The 20,708-nt window shown below is 34.3% G+C and overlaps 1 protein-coding gene across 1 annotated transcript in view; it reads right to left on the bottom strand.

The window, feature by feature from the left end:
- PKIA (cAMP-dependent protein kinase inhibitor alpha) overlaps window positions 1-18,785 on the bottom strand; it is a 95,618-nt gene extending 76,833 nt beyond the window's left edge. The window contains exon 1 of the mRNA XM_079116023.1: window positions 18,631-18,785. The gene's annotated coding sequence lies outside the window, so the exon portion shown is untranslated. The remainder of the gene's footprint in view (window positions 1-18,630) is intronic.
- Window positions 18,786-20,708: the final 1,923 nt, after the last annotated feature.

The following is a 20,708-nucleotide window of genomic DNA, read 5'->3' as shown; positions in this document are numbered from 1 at the left end:
GCCAGTCTTAGTGAAACTCTATCAAAAAGTTAAAAAATAAAAATAAAAAGAGCTGAGGATGAAGCTCGGCGGTAGATCACCCCTGGGTTTGCTCTCCAGTCCCCACCACCACCACCAACAACAACAAAATATTCATTTGAGCCAATAGCAGAAAAGACGCATGCTAGGCAGCAACCAAAACTTGTACTGTATAATCTTGTAAGGAAATATCACCTTTTTATCCTTTCATTATAGAGGCAACTATTGAGTGTTTCTATGTGTCAATGATTGTTGTAGGTAGGTCCTCATAATGAAAATGGAACAATGAAAAAACTAAGACTTTGCCCTCAGGGAATCTGTATTCTATTTGCAGAGGAGATGTTAAGTAAATTAACTTAAACATATATTGTCAGATAGAGACAAATGTTTGGATAAAATATATCAGGGATGGGTTAGAGCATATATATATTCAAAAGTAAATGTGTTCACTTTCATGTGCATGTACGGAAATCATATTTTACAGCACAATCAATGTCACTGATAAAGTGACATTTGACCAGAGTCTTAAAAGTAGTTTTATCCTACTCATAATAATATTCTGTTCATTTGAACACATATGGACTTCTTTTCCAGAACATTCCCAATAGATGAAATTGTAAGTGCAAAAGTCTTGGTATGAGAGTCTGCTCTCATTATGTTGAAAGAACAGCAAATAGGTTGGTCTTCCTGCTGTGGAGATAATAAGAGTTGATAAAATCAGAGGGATGATTGTGTTGGGGGGCGGGTGCAGATTTGACAGAACTTTTCAGACATTTCCTTAAAGGAGCTATTCCCTTGCAGCTCCTTACCTATTATCAATAAAGAAATGCCTAACCTCCAGGCAATAGAGAACAGATAATTTGATAATTTTGATAATTTTAGCTGAACAATTAAGCTTCAAAGTCTTCATAGAGAGAGATTCTAATTAAACATTGCAGCTTTTTCTTTCTTTCTTTCTCTTTTTTTTTTTTTTTACTTCATCAGAAGTAAATCCTTTGGGTAAATCCAAAGGATATTCCACCTCAGTAAAATACATCATGATGTCCCTTGGAAAAAGGAGGTTATAACTTAGACGCTTAAAGCAAACTAAACCTTATTCTCAGGATTTGGGGGAGTGAAGAGTAGGCACAGTGGTTGGGGGAAGGAAGGAAATGAGTCACAGATCTCCCAAGACTCTGCTCTACAAGGTTCTAGCTCTATCTACTTCTGTCTAGCAATTCCTTCCCACCATATACTTTGTTAGAGAAGGAGAAAAGTTAGAGATCAAAAAGTATTACCTGAAAGAACCATTCAGATTTAGGGGGTTGGATAACACTATTGGAACCAATTGTGTGTGTGTGTGTGTGTGTGTGTGTGTGTGTGTGTGTTTTCCATCATGGTTTGTTTTTAGGAGAGAGAAGAAATATTAACCCACTGCTCTTTTGAATCTGAGAAAGACAGCACTGCAGAGGAAGGTTAAATAATTTAACCCTGAACTAAAGTTTAAGAGTGAGAAGGCCAGGGGTGTTCTATCTGTTACTCTAGAACAATCTCACTCAAAGGAGGGCCATTTTCATTCTCTGAGCTCCTGAGCTTCAGAGATTATCTACCCAACAGTTTAGACATTTGGTGAATAAGATCAGCAGCAGGTATCAGCTCTCCATAGCTCTTCTGCCCTCTTCCTCAAATAGTCTTTAGCATTGTTTAGCCAATGTGAAATACAGCCTAGCAGCAAAAGCATTTCCTAGAAACTTGTTAGAAACAAAAGCCTGAGGGCCCACCCAGGCCTATTGCATCAGTCACTCCCAATTGGAGCCCCACAGTACCTACCTTCAAGGTGTTTCAGAGAGATAAAGCTTAAGACCAACTGCTACTTTTCAGATCTGGGAGAGAAAGAGAAAGAGAAGGCAGGTGGGGGTGGGATTGCCCAGGAGGGCATGCTAGAAATTAAATTTGAATAGCTTTTTATATTGGGTATTTACTGTGGGTAATTTACAAATCACTTGAAGTAACCACAAATTGAAACACAAAGTGACTTTAAGGTCTCTTTAGCAGAAATCAATCCTGTATCATGGCAGTTCTCCTATACTCCAGTCTTTCACTTGATAGATCATTTTCTCATGAGAATGACTAACAACTATTCAACACAAAATGCTGTTTATATTTAAACAGCACTTTCTATCCCAAGGTGTCAAAATGTTTGACAAATAGTCAAAACAAAGCTCAGTAATTTTTTTTTTTTTAACCCACAACAATAAATAGCCCACACCTACCATTACTGTTGTTTACTGGTAATTTCTTGGCACAGAAAATTTAAGTGCCTTGGCTATGTCTGTAGAATGTCAATGACTAAAGGAGAAAATATCACTCATTTTGGTTCCCATAGGGCAATGTTTGATGAATTACTCACTGACTTCTATTACATCTCAAAGATAGATAATGATGCTCATCAAGGATAAATTCCAAAGAATATCCTTATGCTTTCTTTGATTAAATCTGATTTTTGAAAAATCATCCGGTTTAATCTACATTTAATTATGCTTTTATGAATGCTACTAAACACCCTGTTACTTATGGTTGCATAGGATTAATGCAACTTTCAGAGTAAGACTAAAAGCTCAGGTTGGGGAACCCCTGAGAGTCAAGTCTATGACTTAATTATCTTTGATTTCCTAGTTTCCCACACCCTATCTATAATAGTATATGTGGCCAATAACTATTTCTTGAAAGTATGATGCATGAATGAGTCAAGATATTTTTAGAGTTGGAGGCAATGTGTCATGGAACAGGAAGGAAAGAAGTGAACTATAAAATTCTCAAAATCTACTGCTGGACTGTACACTATTAACTACTTGATGTTGTCTTCTGTCATTGCAGATAATGTTGTGATACTAAAATTTACTAACCAATGGAAAAAAAATTCTGAATGAGAATCTGGTATATTTTTGAGCTGAGGATTCCTTTCACCCATTGTTTCTCAAGATTAAACTTGGTAACCTAGAATCAATAGACAGTATGCCACTTTTTCCCTTAAAACTGGAAAGTTTTAATCCACTTTTAGAGGCATGAATTAAAACTGATAGCTATCAGAATTTCCATCAAAGAAAAAATCTGATTTCCAAAATTCTGAAGGTTAGTTTCTCATCATGAACATTATCACATTATAAGTAAAAAATACTCCCAATTTTATTAAGTAAGGAAACATATAGTTAGATAATCACTTCCAGTGATTTTTTTTTACTTAGCTTGAAAAAACAAAAAATTGCTTGTTTCAAACGAAACAGTTCAACTGAAGTGTCAGTGCAATCATTAATGTAAAGCTTAATGAGTTAGATTTTTTTCTGTCGCCCAAATGTCAAATATGCATATTAAACAGATTTATTTTGCATGTGATTTTTTAACCCTTTTCTTGTTTGACTTTTAATGTAAGTACTTTCTTAACAATCTTAGTCAAAAATTAAGAGTGTGAATTATATATTGTTCTATTTAACATTATATTGGGCGCTCTTAGCCTGTTTCATAGGAAACATAATCAAAGTCTTAAATTATCCTGATTAAATCCTATCATAATTTTAACACATGAAGACAGAAATAAGTTCAAGTTAGATAGAAAATATGAGTAATCTAGAGTAAATGGTAACATCAGTACAATTATCTGTTGATTAAAATATGAAAAATATCTGAGATTTGTAATCACATCAGTGAAGAGCATGTTATTTTCTGAATACATGTATGAATGAAGATGCTGAGGAGAGAGCATGCAAGATTTGTGGCACTCCAGATGGAACTTGACTCATGAATGGAATCTGCATATGAAAGGCCAAAAAGAGTTCATTGTTCTACTGGATTGTCTTTCCCTGTGCATAGAATTGGAGGGAGAAGGTCCAGGTTCAAGGCTACTCCCTAGACTTGCTCTCTCAGGAACAGGCAGTGTGCAAGAAAGAATGTGGGAACCATTGCTGAAAACCTTCAAACACACAGTGACCCTATATAATAGTAAAATATGACTCAGTGAATGTTAATTAAATCTTACCAGTCAGAATAATTTTGTAGCTGTGAGGGAAATAGAGGTGGGCTTGAGATGGGACAAGGTTGCCTCCCTTCTGGTAAAATCTCTAAATTTTCTTTGGTTGTTCCAATGATTTAAGCCAAATTTAAAACCTTAGAAACCTTAAAAATGTGTGCACTTTTTTAAAAAGGTAGATAAAAAAACTAAATGCACTACAAGAGTTGAAGATGAAAATATATCTGATAATAATTCTAAAATAAGATAAAATTACTACTGTGAAAATTACTAGAATATTTTTGTTCCAAATATGAGACTGCAATATAATATTTCCATTGTGGTTATAATTAAATGAAATTCACTTGCTGTCTTCACCTAATAATATAACCCGTGATTTCTTGTGAAAAATTTTAGAAGTATTTATTCTATTGAGATCTCCTCAAGTCCTTAAATTGAACTTCATTATAAGGACACAGTGTCAACAAGCTTGCAGGATTTTGACATCTCTTTTCTCTCCTTCCTTTTCTTTCTACCAAGCAAGTAAATAGGCATATACACAAGGAGTAGGAATCAAAACTCATCTATTCATGATAGGGGTTAGACATGTATATTCTCACAATAATGGACCACCTGGTTTTAAATCCTACCTCTGTGCTTTACTAGCTGTACTATCATAGGTAATTTACTCAATTATGCTATGCTCCAGTTAGCCCATCTGTAAGATAAGTAATAATAATGCTTGCCTCTTAGGACCTTTGTGAAGAGGCATGCATTTGGTTTCAGAACATTATTTAGCACAGACTAAGCACAAGAAGTATTATTTTTTACTTCCATGAATATGTAAAACTTTTGATATTTTTACTTGTAATGCTAAAACAGAAAAATATTGGTATGAACAGCTGATTAGCTAAATGAAGTAAAAAATGCTATAGTGATGATTTCTTTCATTTTTGTCTTAACTGAAAACTAGAACCAACAATTTCTAGCATTATCTGTGATCAATAAACAGTTTGAAACCATAATATTATTTCATAGAAGATTCTGATCAGTGGAATGAAGGGAATTAAGATAGAAAGTAAATGTCCCAAGTGAAAGAATTAATGATGTTATATGTGAAAATTCATACAGAAAAAACTTCAACTAGTTACAGCATACTTGAAATACAAATGACTAATCCTTAAGTCAAGAACCCTTCACTAAAATTAAAAATATAAATGCTTTCTTTTTCTTACTTTTTCGTAGGAGGTGAAAGAGTGCTGGGTAGGTGTCAGACTATTTTAAAAAGCAGGTTATAGTGGTGATATTTCAAAAGCATAAAATAAACTAAGGCAGATCTCATAAATGACCTATTTAGGTAATTTTATAATTAACAGAAGTTTAATAGGAAATAGGATAATTTTCTGTGAGTTTTTTTCATTTTTGGCAGTTCTGGGGATCAAATCCAAGGTCTCACTCATGCTAACCAAGTGCTATATCACTGAGCTATATCTTCAGACCCTCTGTGAATTTTGGTTATCTTTTTAAAAATGATATATGGTAGTATGTTGTAATTAAGTTGAAAGTAATGTAAATAATGGTATAGGAAAAATTACTACTTAAGTTAGAGACCTAGTAAATATGTGTGGATATGTGTATGTGTGTGTGACTAGGTAAAATTATATAATCTCATGAATGTCAGCCTTATGTAAACACAATCTAAACTGGCATTTTATCTAACCCAGGTATGCCACCAGTATTGTCAAATGTGTTTATTAGCAATACAGTGCTTTAAGTAGGATGCATGATACATTCAAGAGAAGCAATTGATAGGCAAAAAGATACACGTATTAGGATGTGGTGGAGGGCAGAAGATTTAAACCTAAGATCCTGCTTAACATGTCCACCTTTGGGTTGATGAAAATTGTTCACAGGGGTTTTCCTGATTCAAGTTCCAGTAAGGTTCATAGAATTTAAAACCAGTTGCAGAATGAGTCCAATTTCCATTTGATACTTACTTCTTTTTTAATTATCTTTTTAGTTTTTTAAAAAAATTATTTTAGTTATATAAAACATTAGCATACATTTTGACATAAGCACAAAGGCATGGAATATAATTAGCTCTAATTTCGTCCCCAGCACTTCTCTCTTCTCCCTTCTCCTCCCACTTCTCTTCTCCCTCTACTCTACTGATCTTTTCTGTAATTTATTTGTAGTTTGTTTGTTTTTTTAATTAGTGTCTGTGGATATACTTGATGTTGGGATTCACTGTGCTATATTCATGTATGTAAATTCCTGACAAGATTCACATCTTAAACATGTACAGTTCCTGTAGCACAGAGGAAAGCACTGGACTGGCCATGGCCTGAAATGAGCTTGAATTTTGGCCCTGCCACTTAATAGCTATGTATACTACTTAAGTAGGAAAATTACTAAAATTCATAAACTTCAATTTCCCTATCTGTAAAAATGAGGATAATTCTTCCTTTCTTAATTTTTTTTTTTTATGCTGGGGATTAAACCCAAGGCCTCATGCATGCTAGGCAAGAGGCTCTACCACTACGACTCTAGCCCCAAAATGAAGATAATTCTTATCCTATCTACTTTAGAGAGTTGGCATGGTCCAGTGAAAGAATGATTATAAAAATGTTTTGAGAATTTTATAATGCTTACGAAATATAATGTATTATTGTTATTCCAGCTCACCTTCCTCTACTATATGCAATATTTTCATGGCCAGCATAAATATTCCAAAGATCTACTTAAAACATTTATGTTTGAACATTTCAGCCACACTTTAAGTAATGGTGAGATATTAAAAAACACTTTAAAATATGTAAATTTCTTATTAAATAGTTCAAAAGTAATGTATACATATTGAATGAATATGCTAACAGATCATAATGACTTGATTTTCACTTAATCATTGATGTTTGATATTTAAACTTTCTATTTTCAATCAAACCATTAATGTTTGATACTTAAATTTTCTATTTCTTTTCATATGGAAGATATTTTTCTTTATATGTATAATATTCAAAAATTCATTTGTAAATATGACACTTATTGTTTAATATTCTGTTCTTTTTGTTTTATATTTTACAAAAAGAAAATATTAATCTATTGTTTTCTTTATTACTTCCTCTTTTTAGCATCTGACATTTAATAGTAAAAACAATACCTGGAAGCTATTATGTAAAAGCATAAAATAAAGTTCAGCATAAATAAGCTAAGTAAATATGTTAGAAGTATATTAGAAATTCATATACTTTAAAGGATATTTTTGTAAGTTTGACAATTTCAAACATTCCCTGGACTAGTCAATATTTAAATAAAAATACGTATAAATTTTATTGAGTATTTTTAAAATAAAAAATATTTTAGAAACCTGATCCACTTGAAAGCTGACATGCAGTTCTAGAAAACTTCCTTTTTCATAACTGAGGTGGTATATATAAAGCACTATACAATCCCCAAATTTAAATAACTACTATAGAAATGTTGTCTAGTCCATATTCTGTTAATAATTGGTATAAGGTATATTGTTTATCATCTATCAATCATTTTCTTAAGATCACACTTAAGTGTTACTGCAAATATGAGTATCAAGTATATTTTATTGTCAAAGTTTGCCTGCCAAGTGAGAATTTTATAGATTGTATTGGAAAATATTACATCTTCTTATTAATATCCATATCTTGGTAATGAACTTAATAGTACAGAAATCCTAAAACAGGGATATTTTTATCTTTACAATGTAATTATCTGAAACACTGTTAGAAACCAGAACAGTAATACCAATTACCTTCAAATTAATTTTGACCCTAAAGATGTAGCAATTTCTACATGTTGAAATATTTACATACTAAACTTAAAAATTCCTAAATTCCTATTCCAATTTATGTAGGGGTTACATGAAATATGAAATGAAGAAGCTTCTCAACATATGATAGGATTATGGCCTGATCAAACTGTTGTAAACTGAAAACATCCTGAGTTGAAATGCCTTTGACACACCCAGCCTACCAAACATCATAACTTAAGCCCTGACGACCTAAACATGCTCAGAACTCTTAATGGTAGCCTACAGTTAGGCAAAATCATCTAACCCAAAGCCTATTGTATAATAGTGCTTTGAATATCTATTGTTTATTAAACACTATACTGAAAGCGAAAAACAGAATGGTTATTGTCCGTGCACTAATCTATTAAATTCAAATGAAATCTACCTTTAATCAAATATTTGAAACAGAAAGAAGTCTGGAATACACACACACACAAAGTACATGTTCATACACATAATTGGTTAAATAAAATTAATTCATAACATAAAATACACACATTTGTTTATAGCATATGTATGTATGTATGTACATGTACATTTAAAACAGATATTTCCATTGCTTATAACATACCATTTTAGAGTAAGGCCATGTCCAGAATTTACCCCTGAAACCTTTAGTGAATAGCTAATGAATTCAGTTTAACAATATTGGCTTGGAATTTAGGACAAACTTACTATGCTAACAATTTATGACTTTTTACTTGAAAGCCTGAAGTTATTTTATTCCTAGATAGACATGCACAGACTCTATCAATCACAATAAATTACTGTGCAATGGATTGATATACAATGGATTTACACATTAATTTTCCATTTTGGATGACTTAACTATTTAGATTAACAATATGAAATTCACAAATAGTCAAACATCAAAAAAACAAACACACACCAAACTATTTGAGCATTAAGTAGATAATTAGCAGGATTTCCCAAGGTTTTTGTTACAGGAAGGGAATGTTAGTAGTTTTCTATAAATTGAATTTTTTTTTTTATCCCAGAAACCTCAACACTATAACCGAATAAAGAAAATGCCAACTGTTGCTCTTCAGGAAGGGGGCATCTCCATTTTACATGGCACTCACTTATGAAATCAACACCCTCACTCAATACCTTACTGTCATTTTTGATAATGAGTCAGTGAAGAGTGACTGGAAATATGGCATGATTCAGAAAGAAAATAAGATGCAGATTCGACAGCAAAGTGACTCTTCCCAGGACATGTAATCAGCTACTTGAAGAGTTGAAAATAGAAGTCCAGTTCCCACGGGCACTGCTGAAGCTGAGTCTGACCACCTTGCCTCAGACTCTCCTGACACTGGCATCATCTTTACTGAAACATCATCCATCCAGTGAGAATCAGAGTCATTTCAAAGCTTATTTTAATTTACAGCGGGAGAGGTAGGAAATAGAGTTACATATGCATTTGGGAAAAGATGTGGTAATGAGATCTGGTTATAAATTGCCCAGAGAGTAAAAATGATAAAAATGGAAAACATTTATTTACTCTTATTAAGTATGTTTCAGAAATTACAGTGAGTTATCTTTTATGTTATCTTCTTTAATTTGCACAACAACCTTGTGACTTTCCTGTTTCCATATTAGGAAACAGCTCACAAAAGTTAACTTATAAATCACCTAACTAGTAAATGGTTGTCCTGAGATTGAAAGACAGAATCTGACAGAAGTATTGTCAAAACCCCCAAAGATGAAGAAAAAGTAAAAAGTAAACAGAAAGGAAAGTGGAAATTCCAGGGATCAGCATACTTTGAAGATAATGCTTAGAGTTTTTTAACTGATCTTGAAAATAACCAAAGACTGCCTGAGAATTCCAAGAAAAAATTATTAACAATTTGGTTAAAAAAAAAAAATTAGTTTTATAATCAGATGTTCTGAGACCAACTCTAGTGCTTTGTTTCCATAACATCATAATTCTATTTTATTTCATTTTCCATTTTATTTCTTAGGATAATGAAAATATTCAAGTATTTTGCCTGAATTGCGATTTTTCTAACAGAACTAGAATTCCAACTTTCATCCCTTTATTCACAAACTGTTTAGTGTTAGAGTATTTTAGATTCAAATTTAACTTTTTTATGGTGAAATACTGACTTCACAAAGCCCCATGGATAAGTCACAGGTACACTAGCTCAAACACACATGAGTGTGGAATAAATTTTCCAGTAATATTTTACTTTCTCTATGATTGTGATCCTCACTACAAATCAAATTGAAAAGCACAGATAAAAGAACTGCTGACACTTTATTATTGAAATATGTATCTTGTGTTTTGAAATTTCTGAGAGTCCAAATCTCTTGTAGTTGAAAGAAGGGGAATGACTTTGTTTTCCTGTCCTGGCTTTCCTGTGCTTGTCCTGAACAGCTTACTAACTATATGTCAAACTTTAATATGCCTCATATCTAATTCCCATCTTATCAAAACCTCACAAAGAAGAGAATCGACTTAAAAAGAAACAGGGAAGAGAATAGGCCATTCCATAATTCACCCTCACCAAACCTACGAAATATGATCATGAGGAATTTGTGTAGAATACCAACTTTTTTTTTTATCAGGAGGGAGGCTTTTAAATATAAATGGTATTCATGCATTTGGTTCAACAGTATTTTTTAAATGTCTATACCAAAGGCAATACCACAGTGAGCACCTGAGTTGCAGAAACTTTTACACTTTTGATATTTTACTGTTACAAAATAACATCTTACATTTACTGTTTACACAGTATAGATATTAACAAACTCAGTAGAAATCTTAATATTTATAAAATATATCAAATGCTAGTGTCTCATGCCTTGCTTTGAAATTCTGCTGCCCTCTAATCTGATGATGGAATAAATGTCATTTATATATATATATTTTATAGGATCATCAGCTGTTTCTTAGCTGACAGTTATCAATGGAGATTCTCAATAGGTACATTTTTTTATTCTAATAAATATAGTTATGTAATAAAAAATTAATGTCAGCCCCATTGTATATCTCAGCTGGATTCATTGTAGGAATGCACATATTTGAGGAATGAAGGCAGTTTCCCCAGGAAGTCTCACATTCTTTTTTTAAAATTATTTATTTATTTATTTATTTTTTACAGACTGCATTTTGATTCATTGTACACAAATGGGGTACATCATTTCGTTTCCATGGTTGTACACAATGTAGATTCATACCATTGGTGTAATTATACACGTACAGAGGGTAATGATGTCTGTCTCATTCCACCATTTTTCATACCCCCCTCCCTTTCTTGAGAACCAGATGACAGATCAATCTGGATGACAATGATTTGTCACAATATATTTTTGAGGGTAGTACTATTATAGTCTTTCCAGAATGAATCCTTAAACTACATAATTACATACCTTATAATTAGAAATCCATGAACATAATATTACTTTTCCTAAATGTTGCTTAATTACCATAGCTACTCTTTAAAATTTGCTAGCCCTTAAATCTGACTTTAGACTTAGGTCAGTCTGACAGATTATTCTCAGTGATTCCACTGGGCACCCATCAATTCAGATTCAACATTATTTCTGCAACTCCTATCAGTATCAAATCCTACAAATGGATAGAGGTATTGACATCCTGGTTGTTTTCCATTATTTTTCAATAATGAGAGAACCTGAATAATGAAAGATGATGGAGAGAAGTATAAGAAATGGTATTAAAGATATTGCTGATTTTTCAGTACTTATTCAGTCAAATTCTGCAGCATACAGCAGAAAGAATGCAGCAGATTGTGTTGTGGTTATCATTAAAATGACCAAAAATCTGAGGTTTATAGCCTTGTGTGTCATAGCCACTGCAGTGCATTGTTTAAGAAGGTGTGGTCATGTTGCTTGTTCAGGTAAACACCAGAATGCTTGTTTGTTTTCAGTCTCCTTTTCAAAGACAAAGATAAATAATGGAAGAAATTATGATTAATAAGTCTCTAAGTCTCTCCATCCCAATCAACCAAAGTAAAAGCATACTTAAAATACTGTTGTGATATGTCTAGGATCAGCTACAGTATGGAATGTGTTTATTCATCTAAATGACTGTTCTGGCAACCCTTCAGTTTTAAGTAGCTTCTTAAATATATGGTATGAGACATGTTGCTTCATTCTTGCTCTTTTAGCATATTAATATCTAATTCAAATAAAACATGATGCAATCTCTTGCAAGCCTTCTGTTTCTCCTCTCCTGCACAATGCTATCAAAATATGATTCTTATGAGCAGGGTAGTTAAGGTTTCCTAATTGTCTCCTTCACATATTCTGAATCTCTGAAGTGTACCTTAAATAAAACAATCTGTTAGGCTTTAGTTATCATATTTCAGGACAAATTTTAAAAAGACACACTAAAGAGACTCTAAGAAAAAAACATAAAATATTTACAATAAAGAAGGTACATAAATTTGAACTAAAAAAATAGACCAAATATTAGATTAGGCTAGATAAAATGACTCATTGCGGGAGCTTAAAAACTAAAGAAAATGGGTATAGCTGTTTCTACTTTTCTAGATTGTCATTACAAGACTTGACTGACATCAGTGATGCACTTGGCAATATTTTGAAAGATGAAATGTGTGATCGAGAGACTTAAAATCTTTCCAAACTTGTGCATGGTGTTTTTTCCTCCATGAACTAGAAATGAAAACAATAAAACTATTTCCTTGCTCACATCATTTTAAATAGATTCCCTTATACTACTTGCATTCATTCTGAAGACAGTTTGAAATGGTTCCAGAACATACAGAAATACTATCTGTTGAAGAAAGGTATGATTTTATAGTTAATGTACATATTAATATATAAATATTTGGGCATAATCTTTGACCCAACAATACCATGCCTAATATTCTTTCATTAAAAATAAAAGCATCAACATACAAGGATGTATATACCACTATGTCCGGTACCACACAATGTGAAATCACAAAACAATTCTGAACTTAATGAATGTTTATCAATGGGGTTTGATTGAATAAATTATAGTATACTTATACTGCACATTACTAGACATCTATCAAAGACAGTATGGTAGTGTTATATGCTAGACATCTTTAATGAAATAGAAGATGTACTGAAAGTGTCTGCAACAAAAAATTACTGTATGTGAGATATATATGGTGTGTGTTTATGTGTGTGTGTATAAAATAAAATAATATTCAACCTTAAAAAGGAATGAAATTTTGATACATACAACAATGTAGATGAACTTTGAAAACATTATAAGTGTAAGAAGTCAGATACAAAAGGACAAATATTGTATGATATTAATACATACAATTACCATACATACCACTTATATAAGGTACCTAGAATAAGTGAACTCATATGCACAGAAGGTGGAGTAGAGGTTACCAGGGACTAAAGGACACAGATAATGATGAGTTGTTGTTTAGTGGATACAGAGTTACTGATTGGGAAGATTCTGAAAATAGTGTGATGATTGCACAACTCTACAAATATTTAATACTAGTGAAGGTTATGCTTAAAAATAGTCAAGTATGTATATTAATTTTAATATACATGGAATATACAATATACAACATACATGTAAAAATAGACACACATTTAAATTTTCCCAACTTTATATTTTGCTAAAATAAAAATATGAAATATTCTAAAATCATCTATAAAGTACAAGTTTACCTCATACTGGCATATTATGAAGTATCTATAAAATCTGTTATTTTATTAGCTTATATAATAATCATATTTTAGCTATATAGAAAGTATTTGGAGAAAATGCAAAGAAAGCAACAGCTTAGGCTGTCCTCTGAATTTTCTCTCTCCATCTCTCCACCTTGTTTTCTTATGGATGAATGTGATTCTCATCATACTGCTTTGAACACTAGCATTAGCAGGAGCCATGCTAGCTAGTTGGAGACTCCTTAAGTATCAGCTAAGAATTTTAATGCATTTCTGTGTATCTAAGTTGATGTGTAGCTCTTTAGGATGGCAGCTGTTTTAGAACCTAGGATGAATATAATTTGTCATTCTTTCTTTAACTTGGCAAAAGCAAATATATTACTACAGACAGAATTACCAGAAATAAATAGTAACTTTGAGGCAGACACAAATCCATCTTAAGAGAAATGAATATATTTCAAAGTAGATTACACCAGTCAACTGCTGGCAATGTTCTGCTACATATTTGGCAGTAAGTCTGAGAACTGTCTCTTTTTTTGTGAAAATGGTTTTGATTAGAAACCCCTAAATAAACCATTTGGAATGTGTCATATTCAGAGCTCCTTCTAGGATGTCTTTTCCATGAATCAAGGTTCTCTGAATCACTGTTCTCACTGGCACTTGCTTCCCCATCATCTCAGCTGTCTGTGTCAGTGCTAAGGAAGGGCTGTCATTTCAGGTCCTAAGGCAGAGAGAACAATAGAAGAACCTCATACCAAGCATGAGAAATGTGTGGGCTAATAAAAGACACACATATTGTCAGAGAGGTCAAGGAAAACAGCCTTTTAAAAAATATTTTTAGCTGTAGATGGACACAATAACTTTATTTCATTTATTTATTTTTTTAATGTGGTGCTGAGGATGGAACCCAGTGCCTCACATGTGCTAGGCAAACACTCTACCACTGAACCACAACCCCAGTACCAAGAAAAACAGCCTTAAACTATTCACAGGAGAGTTCTGTGAATGCATAAATACCCGCCCTTGTATACAAAGTTATAGGGTATGTGAGTGCGTGTGTGTGTGTTATTTTGGGAGAAAATGCATAGTTTTTACTGTGTTATCAAAGGGAATGTTAGCACCTGGAATTTACAAAAAACGAAAACACTAGAAAAATTAATCACAAAACAATTTGAAACTACTCTAATGGCTCCGACCTTAATGTTTTAAAAATGCTTTCCTTCACTCTGTTATACTTCAAAGAGTTGCATGGTAATGTGGAAAGAATCCATGCCATTTAGGTGACATCTCTGAGCTTCAGTTTTCTCAATGTAAAATTAGCATGTAGTAGAAGCATTAAATGCTACGCCAAAGATGAAAGCCCCTAGCCTAGTGCTTTGAAACAAGATAAGTGCTCGAATGTGTTAGGTGCCATTCCCTGTTTGAAATGAAAGTATATTGAAAGCAGATACAATATCTTCCTTAAAGTTTTTTTTTTTGTACATGCCACGCTTTTAATATACATGAGCTAAATACAAATTAAAGGGCATGAAAGCTTTCAATAGTTTTTGTTGAATATAATTATTTATACTTTTATTATTAAATAAGGTTTTTTATTTTAAAATAAAAACTAAATCAGTACGTGGACAAATATTGAGTTCCCAACTGCTCTGAGGGAGAAGGGTAGGTAGGTAGATATATGCCTCTGGGGAATGATTCATTTCTTCACTAAAATCAAATGGCTGAACAGCTACTATGTAATGTAGCTAGGCACTATACTATGAGTTGCAGGTAACAGTCCCTGACCCTGCTGTCTAGGGCTATGTTAGACAAGTAGACAAACTGTGTTCACATGAAAGCATAAAACACGATAAAAAAAAAATGCTATAGGAATTTAGATAAAGAAAAAGAAAGCACAACTGACCAAGGAAGGGAGGCAGGTGTGGAGAAACCTCTGTGGAAGAGGCAGTGTCAGATATGAGCAGGGTTTCAACAGGCTCAAGGAACAAATGAAGACCTACAGGTATGACATCACATCATGAGGCACACAGTGGAAGTAAAGACCACTTAGTCTAGGCTGGGTGTGGATTTAACAGGATTAGGAGAAACTATATCAAGAGGTATCATAGAGCCTGACACATACTACTTGTTAATAAAACTGAACAGGATGAAATATTACAGAAATCTGTCAATTACGAGGTCACTGGCAACTTTCAAAATAGTACACTCTCAGTAGAGGCACTGGTTGAAAAGAAATGAAATTTCTTCCTCAGACTTACTATTATCTCTAATTTTTTTGTTTTATTTTATTTATTTACTTTTCACTTTTCAAAAACCCAAGATAAGCCTATTTCAATTATAGCTAATGACAGTAATGCAGCATCAGAAAAATGCCCTTTTGTTATGAGACAGCAACTTTACCCCCTAAATTTGTAGTCTCTAAGCTGCTCATAACACTGACAGTCTGTCAGACTAAATATTTTCTTGTGACTGGAAAGCAATACATTGACTTCAATTCTGTCTTGTCAAAACCACAAAAGTGCCTGCAGTTAATTTAGTATCTAATCATGCACATCGTTCCATTTTTTTTATTTTGCCTTCCTTCCAAACACGAGCCAATTAATTTTTCCTTTCCTTGAGAAATGTTTAAAGACAAGGAAATGAAGTCATGTATCAGTTCCAGTCACAAAATCATACATACATTTCTACTTAAAGCTCTGAATTTAGAAACATTCCTCAAAATTACTTAACATACAAGGTACAAATTCAGAAAATCCTTCAATTTAATTATTTTTCTCAATTGTATCAAAATGAAATTTAAATTTTCTAACTTGTTTTCTTTATTTCCAACAAGGCTTCTTCAACTCCAGTCAATAACTTAGTGGATTAATCCCACCTGTAAAATCATAGGAAGTTATTATACCACCTTAACACCAGTCCCTTAATCCTGACCCTATTTTTTGCCAAATAATGTAGTTTCTTTAGAAATAGTAAAAATTATCAATTTTCAAACCATCATTATACTATTTTCATGCTCTGATCTTCAACAAAAAGATGACTCTTAAGCTAAAGAAAAAATTATTTTACTTCTAAGATCAATTTATAATCTATATTCTATCTGCCTTTAGATAATCTAGTAAAAAGAATGATCGTATTAATATTTATCACTAGTTATTTTTAAGAACAATAATTTATGTTGTCAAGTATTTTCATATTAGGAAAGAAAGGTGACAGAATAGAGGGTTTTGTTTTTGATTTTGCTCTTTGTTACCTCTTCTTGATGGTATGCCTGGGTCAAAATTCTAGGATCTCAAATATTTAATATTTCAAATCCAAACCATGCTCAACACATACTAGTAACAATAGCATTAAATAACAACAGTAGACTAGCCCTGAGTTCTTCAAGATCCCAGGGGGCAGTCCCTGAAGTGGGCCACTTTTTAGTGGGATTTGCCTACCCTTTCCTCTCCTCTCCCTCTACCTCATATACTGAAGGTGGAGACAAAGAAACAAATTCAAATCTTTCTGACCTGTATTATATAAAAGCAGAATTTGTGATTAGAAAAGCAATATTAATATATAATGGAATTAACATGATTTTTCAGAATCAATATGATTGTCTAAAAAGCTACATTGAAAAAGGAAGGTAAGCAGAGGTACAATATTTTGCCATAAACTCTTTTTCATTGATCCATTTTCATTTACTAAAATGAAATTACATTGCTGTTGAGTCATACTCTAATTTCAAGTTAAAGATAACAGATCCTTTTTAAAGAGAATACTGGTACAAGACACGCCACAATCTGGCTTATCCCAGTTGTTCTCCATTGTCAAAGTGGCACAGTTGCAATCCCCATAACAGCCATCTTAACCATTTCACAGCATATTATTCAAATGTACATCCCTAGGTGGCAATAAGAATAAGAACTTGAGCTCAGTAGCAAGGGTCTGTGGGAGAAATCCTAAAACAAGCGATAGGAACCTGTAAATGGGGAGAAAAACTTAAGGATGTTCAAATAGCCTGAGGCTTAAATTGGGCAGCTCCACTGGCTTTCTGACTGCTTAATGAAGAAAGGCTCTCTGAAAACTCTTTTAAGGTTCGTGGGAATCCTAGGGCAAACATAACACTTGCTTTTGGGGAAAGACTTGCCTTAACCCCTAACAGCTCTTTCTTTCACACCCCATCTGGACTAAAAATGGTTCAAGAAATACTGGACAGACTGGAATTTACATTTTTGTTTCTACCTATGCATACATAACAAGCAGCCCTCACACCCCAAATATACTTTGTCCTCTCAAGCTTTCTGGTAGCCAGCCAGAGAGACTACAAGGAAGGGAGTTGTGGGAAACCATGTTGGTACTGGGCTAAAAGCAGGGTATTTCATTCCGTTTATTTGGGGGAAGGACGTAGGTTAAGGGTATATAGTGAGAATACTGAACGGGAAACCCTGTGTGAGGCAATGCCCTTTCTGGGTCCTTGACAAAATCGGTCATGGACTTGAGACTATGGATATGAGCTGACAAGAACTGTCCTGTGAACCCACTATGGCATCTACGAAAAAGATCAATGAAATGATTGACAGAGAAGATGGTAAATGAAGGGAGAGGATATCAAGTGCTGCTCAAACCAAGCTGAACTCCGGAAGATCAGGGAAGTTTTTTCTTCACCTAAAGACCGTTCTAAAGGCTCTGTATTGAGACAGGTGTTGTGACATTGAGACGAGCATAGACCCAGTATGATACCTGGGAGGAGAGAGGACCTAGCACCATTGAAAGAGAGGGAAGATGTCTGGTTACTTCCCCAGGCTGCTGCCAGGAACCTGCTGCTTCAAGACCAGAAATAATCAAGTTAAGATAGAAGGCATAAAGGTAGAAAGATCAACTCAAATTATTTTACGTTTTGAATCTTCTTCAGGGTCTAAACGAGTCTGCATTGAAATGGTCGAACATTTTTCAAAAAGTAGAATGACTGAACGCCGCCTTTGTCTACCCAGTAACACCGCTCCTCCAATCTCCAGCACTTGGCTGATTAACATTTCAATCCCAGTTGTTGCCCCTCTACCGCCCGCAGAATGCATCAGGGTTATCCCCCTTCTTCCCCTGTACTGCAAACCTCATAACCCAGCGGAAAGCACCAAGCAGTGTGGCCAAGGCTAATAACAGCCAGGCAGCTTACCTTTCTTGGCTGGAGTCACCTAGTGTCCCAGGCGACAGCTGCCCGCGGCCACAGTCGCCGCGCGGGGTAAAGTGCGTGGTCAGCTCCTGACCGCCCTTACCCAACCTGCCAGCTGCAGCTACAGCTCCCGCCGCCGAGCCCCGGGTGCATGAAGTCATCCTCCGCCGGATCACCACATTTTGCTCGAGTCGCGGGGGGAGAGGGATCTCTTCCAGCTGCGGGGACAGAAGCCTGGAAACTGTGCCAGACGAACGCTACTCCTTTGGGCTGTAGGTTTATTTTCTATTAATGCTCTTACAGTCGCAACAGCATTGGATTGTGGACCAAAAGACAAGATCCAGAGAGACTTTCTCTGCAGGGATTCCTTCCTCCAAGCGCTCCCCTGTCACTCTGGTTGCATGGGCAGCTCCATTCGCCTGTGTGGGTTTCCCACCCTCTTCATTTTCCTTGTCAGTATTGTTCATTTCGCTGAATTTGAGAGCTGGAATTGTCTTTTGAGATAAACGTTCAAATGCTCCAAAAATATTTTAAAATTAGCAATCGATCATTCAAAGCCCCTCTTAGTACGCTCCACCGCCCTCTAACACACACACGCACACACACAGCTAAACCACTCACAATTATAAAAGCTGGGACCTCTCTAGCCCTCTTGCCTACGTAATAAATAGGGAATCTCCCTCAGGAGCGAAGCGGGGCTGACTAGAGAAAGCACCCAAGGAAACAAAGGAGTCACCCCAGAATTTTGTTGCTGTTTATTGGTTCACTAGTGGGCAGATAACTGCTTGCTCTAATACCCCTCATTCTCCAGCTCCCTCCTTCGGACCGCACCCCCAGCTATCACCAAATTGAACAGACTGCTCTGGCGTCAGCAATAACAATTGGAAACCCCAGAGGCAGAGTTCACATTAACGGATGGCTGTAACTCATTCTTTCCAAAAGAATTTATCAGAGCTTACCTCAAAAATGAAATAAACATATATGCATATCAGCCCCTGCCTTTTCTCTTTAAGTTGGCACCAGCTATTATCAAGGTTATTCTCAAGCTCAGTCTTTTGTTTCTTTCCCAAATTACTGACCATATCAACAGTTTAAGAGTTATTTGTTCATAGAAAAAAGGACCTAGCATTTGCTATCTTGCAACTGAGCCAGGGTTTCTTAGCTAATTGAGTCATTTCCAAGTAGGGAGGTTCCATAACGCTGGGATTCTTCCGGTGTTGTAGTTTCCTCATTTAACTTGTCTTTTTCTTGGATTTGCCCAATGCTAGGTCCAGGCCATCTGTACCCTGGGAATTTGTCCAGCAATCTAAAGAGTGCAGTCCTATAAGGTCAGGGAAGCACTTTAATTAAGTGAAACTTTCTCACCCCTCAGTTTATAGGTTCCAAAACAGGGAGGTGGTATAGTCAAAATGTTGTAGCAAAATTCAGAATTTTGAAAAATGGGACTACTTTGTTCATTTATCTGAGACATATTTTCATAAAAACCAAGTCATTAATATTACCATGCAACAGAGCCTTCCTAGTCTGTATCAAAGGGGTATGTGAATGGGAGTATGGAATTAGGATAACAAAATTATATATTTAGTTTCACTAATCTCTAACAAACTTAGTATTTAGCTTGTTCTTTAAATATAAATATAGTCAACAAACCACAAGAATATTAAGAATACTTAGGACATTGTCATCCATAAAAATCATAGGTAATTCCCTGTTGCAGTGTTCATAAGTATCTCAAAATAATAGCACTCTAGTGTTAGAATCATTATTACTTTTAAAATTTTTATTTAATAGACTATATTTTTAGATGGTTTTAATTTACACAAAAAATGAGAAATAGTGGAGTTTTCCCATATATGCCAATTTCCTCTATTAACATCTTAACATTAGTATGGTAACTGTTACAATTAATGAACTGATGTTGATACATTATCATTAAGTAAAGTCTATATTCACATTCCTTTGGTTTTTATTTAATATCCTTAATGATGTTCTTTGCTCCCATTTGAGATACTACATTATGTTAATTCATCATGTCTCCTTAGGCTCCTTTGGGCTGTGATAGTTTCTCAGACCTTTTGTTT

This window comes from Sciurus vulgaris (assembly GCF_902686455.1).
Source record: "Sciurus vulgaris genome assembly, chromosome: 1".
Lineage (NCBI taxonomy): Eukaryota > Metazoa > Chordata > Mammalia > Rodentia > Sciuridae > Sciurus > Sciurus vulgaris.
This window is presented reverse-complemented; position numbering and strand designations above follow the sequence as displayed.